This window comes from Bubalus kerabau, chromosome 9, assembly GCF_029407905.1.
Source record: "Bubalus kerabau isolate K-KA32 ecotype Philippines breed swamp buffalo chromosome 9, PCC_UOA_SB_1v2, whole genome shotgun sequence".
In the NCBI taxonomy this organism is placed as follows: Eukaryota; Metazoa; Chordata; class Mammalia; order Artiodactyla; family Bovidae; genus Bubalus; species Bubalus kerabau.
In genome coordinates this window covers 88,489,935-88,496,554 of record NC_073632.1, presented here as the reverse complement: position 1 = coordinate 88,496,554, position 6,620 = coordinate 88,489,935, and the positions used below count along the sequence as shown (strand labels likewise).

At 50.9% G+C, this 6,620-nt stretch overlaps 1 protein-coding gene across 12 annotated transcripts in view; it reads left to right on the top strand.

The window, feature by feature from the left end:
- Positions 1–285: 285 nt before the first annotated feature.
- Positions 286–6,620, top strand: part of HIVEP2 (HIVEP zinc finger 2) — a 218,602-nt gene continuing 212,267 nt past the window's right edge. For 5 of the 12 annotated variants that reach the window (XM_055535794.1, XM_055535797.1, XM_055535781.1 and 2 more), the window contains exon 1: positions 1,326–1,793. The gene's annotated coding sequence lies outside the window, so the exon portion shown is untranslated. Of the gene's footprint in view, positions 382–1,189; positions 1,794–1,986; positions 2,188–2,857; positions 3,086–6,620 lie in introns of those variants that run through there. The other 7 variants (XM_055535790.1, XM_055535791.1, XM_055535792.1 and 4 more) reach the window with 5 other exon arrangements.

The window sequence follows — 6,620 nt, the reverse complement described above, 5'->3', positions numbered from 1 at the left end:
CCCGCTCTCCTTGAGCTGTGTGTGATTTCACTCGCGTCCCTTCCGAGGAAGGGACTCGCGCAGGCTAGGGGCGGCCGCTCGCCCCAGGTCCCAGCTCGGCCCACCAGGAAGCCGCCAGCTGCTCCCTGCGCCGCTGCCCCAGCCGATTTGAATACCCCGGCGGGGCGGGCCGCGTTCCCCGAACTGGGTGCGCCCAGGGCGCCCTGGTGAGTGACCTCAGGGAAGGCAGTTGGGGCATTTCGGGCGCCTGAAAAGTTCGTGCTTCCGCGGGGGGTGGGGGCGGGCGGGCAAGGAAAGTGCTACTAATACACTTTGCAAAGCTCCAGAAACGCAGCCAGCAGCTACAGTCTGATTTTGTTTTTCTTGACCGATAACAGAAATGTGAGTAGCAGAGGCGGGGTGAGCGAAAGGGATCAGAGGATGGAACCGGCCAGAATCGTCCAAGACAATACTCATTATTCTGTAATCCCGTGCGTGTTCAAGACCGGGAACCAGCATCTGGGAAATAGGGAAGATGGGGGTGGGGAGAGGAGGTTTCCACATCCCTAAAGGAAATTCTCAGGCTCCCAGAGACGCCCAAGTTTTTTTTCTGCATGACAAGTAGAGACCAGCCCTCCGGGGGAGATCCCCGATCCAAGCGAGCAAGAGCGCGGCCGCGGTCTTCCCGCCCGGAGCGGCCGCGCGGGGGCCCGGCCCTGCCCTAGCGGTCGCCTCCCTGCCCCGTCGCCCCGCGAGCCGCTCAACCCACTCCGCTCGCCGGCTCCAGACTGGTTTTTCTGGTTCAGCCTCCCTCCCTGGGACGCGCTGGGGGATCCGATGACGTCGCTGGCTGAGTCTCTCCCTCTTCCTCCCTCCCTCTCTCCGCCTCTCCCCCCCGCCCGCTTTCGCCGCGCACTCCTCCTAGTAACTTCTGTTCGGGGAGGCGCTGCCAGGAATAACCCGGTGCGTCCACAGACCGGGAGGGGAGGCGGCCGCTGCGGCTCCCGCACGCAGACGGCTGCGGCCCGGGCCTCGCGGCTCCCTCCCGAGCCCGGTGGCCCCTGCCCCGGGCCCATCTCCGTACAGTGTCAGAAAAATAAATAAAAGGAAAGAGGAGCCTGGGCAGGCGGTCGGGATCGCTTCCCTCCCTCCGCACCCGCCCTCCCTCTGTCCTTAAGGAAATGCTACCAGACACCCCCCACCAGACACGCTCAGCCTTGGCGAGGAGCGGCCGCCGCGGCAGCGAGAACAAGGGCACCAGGGGGGTTTCCTCCCCCTTCTCCTCTCCCTCCTCTTCCTCCTCCTTCTCTCCGTCCTCCTCCTCCTCCTTCTTCTCAGCGGTGACTTTCCAGGTGAGCGGCCGCCGCTGCTGCTGCTGCGAGGATCCCCCTCGCCTGCTCGGGCTCGGGCCGCCGCGTCGCGCCCTCCACCCGCCCCTGTCACCCGGCGGCGGCCGGGAGCTGACAGCCGCCCGAGGGGCTAGCGGCCCGGGGGCGGGCGGCCGGCCGGAGGCGGGCTGGAGGTGAGGGGGTGGAGAGGAGGCGAGCGGGGCGCCGCCGAGCGCTGTCTCTGCCCGCCCGAGGAGGGTCTCCGCAGAAACATCTCCGGTGACTGTGGCACAAGTCTTGGCCAAGTTGTGTCTTGGACGTTGAGGTTCCCGGGAGCCCGGAGCAACTTGGAGGGTCTCCTGGCTCCTTAACCATATTCCTACACGTCTCGACTTTTGGGGGTGCTGGGTGCAGCCTCGGGGTGCGTGGAGGGCGGACCGACCGTTCGGGCGAGCAGAGCGGCGGGAATCTAGGTCCCTCGGCTCGGTAAGTGGCCTCGGCGCGGTGTTTTTTTCCTGCCTTCTTTAGCATTGGGAGCTTGTTTCACTTTACACCGTAATCGCCTCCGCCGGACCCCTCTGGCCCCTCCCGGCGCGCGCCCCCGGCTCGGGACCGGCGTCCGGAGGGTGAGGGTCGGAGGGGGCGGGGATGGGGGAGACCTCGGGAGGGGGGGTCCGGCGCGTTGGGAAATGCGGGGAATACCCTGGCCGAGGATCTATGCAGATGAGGGGAGGCTGCTTTGCGTAATGTCCTGGGGGGAGGGGGCGGCGCGGGAGCGCTGGAAGCAGGAATGTGCCTGGTTACTAATGAGGGACGTGCACCGGCGCGCACCGCCGGGCCACCGCTGCGGCTGCCGCGGCCGCTGGCCGCCCGTCGTCAGGTAACGGGGGAGGGGGCCGCGCGGCGCGGGCCGGGGCCGGGGGCGGGCCGCGCGAGGGCCGGGCCGCCGGCCTGCGGCCGAGCGAGCGCAGCGGAGGAGCCGGCTGTTGTTGGCATTTCGGCGACTCCTTTCTCCTCCCCAGCGGGGAAGGAAGGAAGGAGAGAAGGAAGGAAGCGAGGAAGGAGGGGACTGTCTCGATGGAAGGTTCAGGCGGAGGCGCCCTCGGCTTGCGGGTGCACCGACCGCAGAGTGGCTCCCGGCGCGGCGGGCTGGCCGGGGGCGCGCGAAGACCGGTGGGGGCGTCTTGCATGCGTGTTCGTCTGTGCGTCTGCCGGGGGACCGGGAAAGGGACATGTGTGTTTGGGCTGTGCACTGTGGGGAGCTGGGTCTGCGCCTTTATGTCTGTTCCCTGAAGTGGGTGGAACGTTGGCCCGTTCCGGGAATGTTCCATGACGTGGTGCAGCCACAGGAAGGGGGTTAACGAGGGGCTCTCTGCCGCGGCGGCTCTGCCGGCTGCTATCAAAGCAGACGTGCGGCCGCTCCTCCTCCTCTCTCACCTCCCTTCACCCCTCCCCCCGCCTTTCCTTTCTGTGCGTCTGGTTCTGGTAGGGGCGAGACAGGAAAACACTGCTGGGGGTGGGGGTGGGGGGCGGCGGCGGGCGGGGGGGGGGGTGATGTGTGTGTGTGTGTATGTGTGTGTGTGTGTGGTGTCTGTCGTATTTGGTGGGGGAGACTCCAGATCTGCTCTGCCACCCCAGCTGTTATCACAGATCCGTGCGCTTTATACGCATGTGCCTCCCGCGTCCTGTCCGTCTTACATAACACATCCAGTGCAGCAGAGGACACGAGAAAATGCGACCCCAGCCCTCCCAGCCGAAATCGGGCGAAGGGGTAGAAGGTCAGGAAGTGTCCCTTGGTGTTGTCCTTCAGGGACGTGGCTCCGGTGGGGGGAAAGGAGAGGGGGAGGAGGGTTTTCAAGTGGCTCCTCTCTGACTTGAAAGCATCTAAGTAGAAAGGACTGCAGGAACTAGTCCTCTCTAATGGGAAAGCTTTTACATGCCACGCCAAGGAAGAGTGGGTACTTTAACCGCAGGAGTGCAGAGAAGAGAGAGGGTCCTTAATAGAGACACTCGCAGGAAATGGGCAGTCATACGTGCGGGGTAGGGGGCAGTAGGGATGGCTTCGAGGGGACCGCAGGACTCCCTTGATAGTAGATCGGTTTCACTGGAGGGTTTAGGACACCTGTAATGGTTGAGAATTCGCACAGGAAGCAGAGTGTGCAACTGACATTGCAAAAGCCCTATTCTCTGCACAGTTACTTGGGCCTAAAATGAACATAAAAAGGCTTGTTTCCGGTACTTTCATTATAATGGAAAATTTGAACTGATTTTCCTCCTTCCTTTTTTTGCCGTGTTAAAAATAATTCAGTTGACTTCCAAATTGTTATTGGTACTCTTCCCCCACCCCCAAAGGCTAGACCTGGGTAAGACAGGAGAGAACTGTGTTTTTCTAGCATACCCAGAGCCCTGGTCAAGGGCTATTGATTTTTCTCTTCAGTACAGTTGTTTCTTCTGTAGTGCATAATCAAGCCCAGAAATTACTTGAAATATTAATAAGATCCATTTTAATTAAGTTTGCTATGATCTGTCCTCCTAGAAAAAAAGTTTAACTTTATTAGAAACGTTTTCTCTAGTGATACAGTAATGTTTGGTGCTGTTTGTCTTTGAGGAAATCAAGTTATTTAAAATATTTGCACATATGTGTTATATGTACTTAAATATATATTACATATATCGTATATATAGCACATATATGTTAGAATTTGCGAATGTCTTGTGCTTTTTCTCCATATAACAGTGCCAAAGCAAAAATTTACCCAAGAAGATTGTATAATAAATAGACTGGTTTTGATTTTTAGGATATAGGCCAAATAATTTATCAAGACAGAAATGCCCTCCACTTGAGTAGAAAGGATATCATTTTCATTATTCAGACAAAATTCCTGTGGAACACTAAGAAGTCATGGTTCCAGATGAAAAGTGTGCATTTTTATTTTGAGGTGAAAGGGATTTACCTGTATCTCCTTAATGACAGTGTGCTTCAAGTGTCATAATCCCTTTTGACCACTAGGTTTGAAATGCAGTATATTTCTTAAATATAGGAAAATGTTGTATTACAGTGGTGAAACTGTTAGAAAATTGTCTGAGTTTCGTGCTATGAACATCGGTCAGGTATAAAACAAAATATGCTTGTTGGCACCTATATTTCTGTGATGGTGATTGTATTTTATGTAGTTGACTTTATTAGAGACTGCTTTTATTTATATAAGGGCATTTATGATTAAACCAATGTGAAATTAATTGGGGTGCAATTTGGGGCATGATAATATATTAATGATGCTACAAATTAAGATGTAACTGATTTTCAACTGGTTAGATCCTTGTAGCAGTCTTTGGAAAGATACCATTAGAGTAGATAAAACGTGTTTATATGTCTCTTAAACATGGAACATAAAAGTGAATTTACTGTGTATATTATCATGTAATGAGATCATGTTATTTGACTACATTGAAAGATTAGCCAGCAAAATCTTTTGATTGATCAGGCTCCTTTTACGAGAGATGTGTTGATAGATGTTCTTGTTACTATGAAAACAAAACAGAAGCAACACGTTTGCAGGTGCTCCTTGTGGAATAATGGTACATGTGTCTGCTTGAGGTTTTGGCACTTTGTCACTATTCAGAAAATCAGGCTGAATCTTTTATGCTGATTCAATCAAAATGAAGAATCTTTAAGAATTTGCCAATTTTTTTTTTTTTAAGCAGGGTTTATTTCAGCAGTAGCAGCTACAAATAACATGTACTCTTTCTGTGTTGGTTTTAGATTTTTGAGTTATTAGTACTTAGCTGAAATGAATCAGAAAGCTTCAACATAGGAAAAGTAGTTGTAAAGACCTATAGAAAATGTTATTTAGCGAGGAAAGTGTAATCCATTAAGATGGGAAATATTGATAACCTGATGTGGTAAATATTATAATAAGGGGAAAGTGGCTAAGATCAACTGGATGGATGGTTGTGCATCAAACTAATCACCTATGTTTGTTAAACATCATTTTCACATTTTGGTTCATAGCCAGCCTCAGCAGTACTCTCTGTAGGTCTATGCACTGGTCCTGTAGGTGGAGAAATGGTTCACAATTTAAATTTCCACCTGAAGCTTCCAGTGATATGCTTCTGGTTAATGTATTTATATATTAATTCATTGTGAATCCATAGTTTGGCTAAAACTTGGTATGTAAGTATTGTGCCTTTTCAACTGATATTAGAAAAAGGAGCAGAGGTAGTTTGCTAAGTCAACTCAGCGGATTTCAGATTTCATAAGGAACAGACCATGTGTATGGCTTTGCTGTAACCTCAGAGGCAGAGTCTTCATTAATCTTGAGTAAAACTGCAGTGAATCTTCTTAAGTCAGTGAGTCAGTCTTCGTAATGTTCGAAGCTGTGGATGAACACAGAGGATGGAGGGAAAATGGGAAACTTTATGGAAATAATATTGTGCTTATTTGAAGGAAATTGTGTAAGTCATGTAATTTTCTGCTTGTTCCTGGTATTTGATCACAATCAAAAGCATTGCTTTCTATATGCTGTTTATGACAAAGTTAATAAAAAGGGAGGTTATAGATCAGTATTTGTAGCTATGAGATGGCTCTAAGTAATTTGGAAAAATATTTCAGCATTTCATCTATCGCTGTGGAGCAACACCAGGTCTTTGTGTACAAGGGGAGGACACAGCTTACTTGATCTGTGAAATCTTTGGTTTCTGAGGTAGATCATGGCTACTAGCATTAATATAGACCTAGGACTATACTGTTTTAACCACTACATTTAGAATAAAATCAGAACTGCTTGATAATTTGTGTCATTTATTGTTCTGGGTCAAATAATGAGCCACTAATCTTAACATATACTTTCATTGCCCATCACTTGACATGTGACATGTATTAACTGCCATGTGATCTTACAAGTGTCCATAACTTTAGATTTCCTAACAGCTACAAATTTGGAATCTAACCATTTGATGTATTTGAGGAAACTGCTTGCTTTGGAGAGAAGCAATGAATGAAGAATTAGGTTCCAAATTTGTAGCTTTGGAAAGAAGCAATGAAAGTGATGTTTGTGTGCCTGAAGACAGTTCTGGGCAGAAAGCAGATGGGGTTTGACCTGCTCCTTTGGTCACAAGACGGTTGGATGTAAAGTCAGGAAGTATTCAGGGCCCTCCAGTGTTTTGCCTTGTCATTCACTTAAAATCCTAGCCCTTTCTTTAGAGTATTATGACAGTGTTATGACAGGTGCCCTGGTTGTCTTGATCAGTTGCAACTTATTCATCCATTCATTCAACAAGTATATACTAGGTGTCAGACCTTGTGCTAGATAC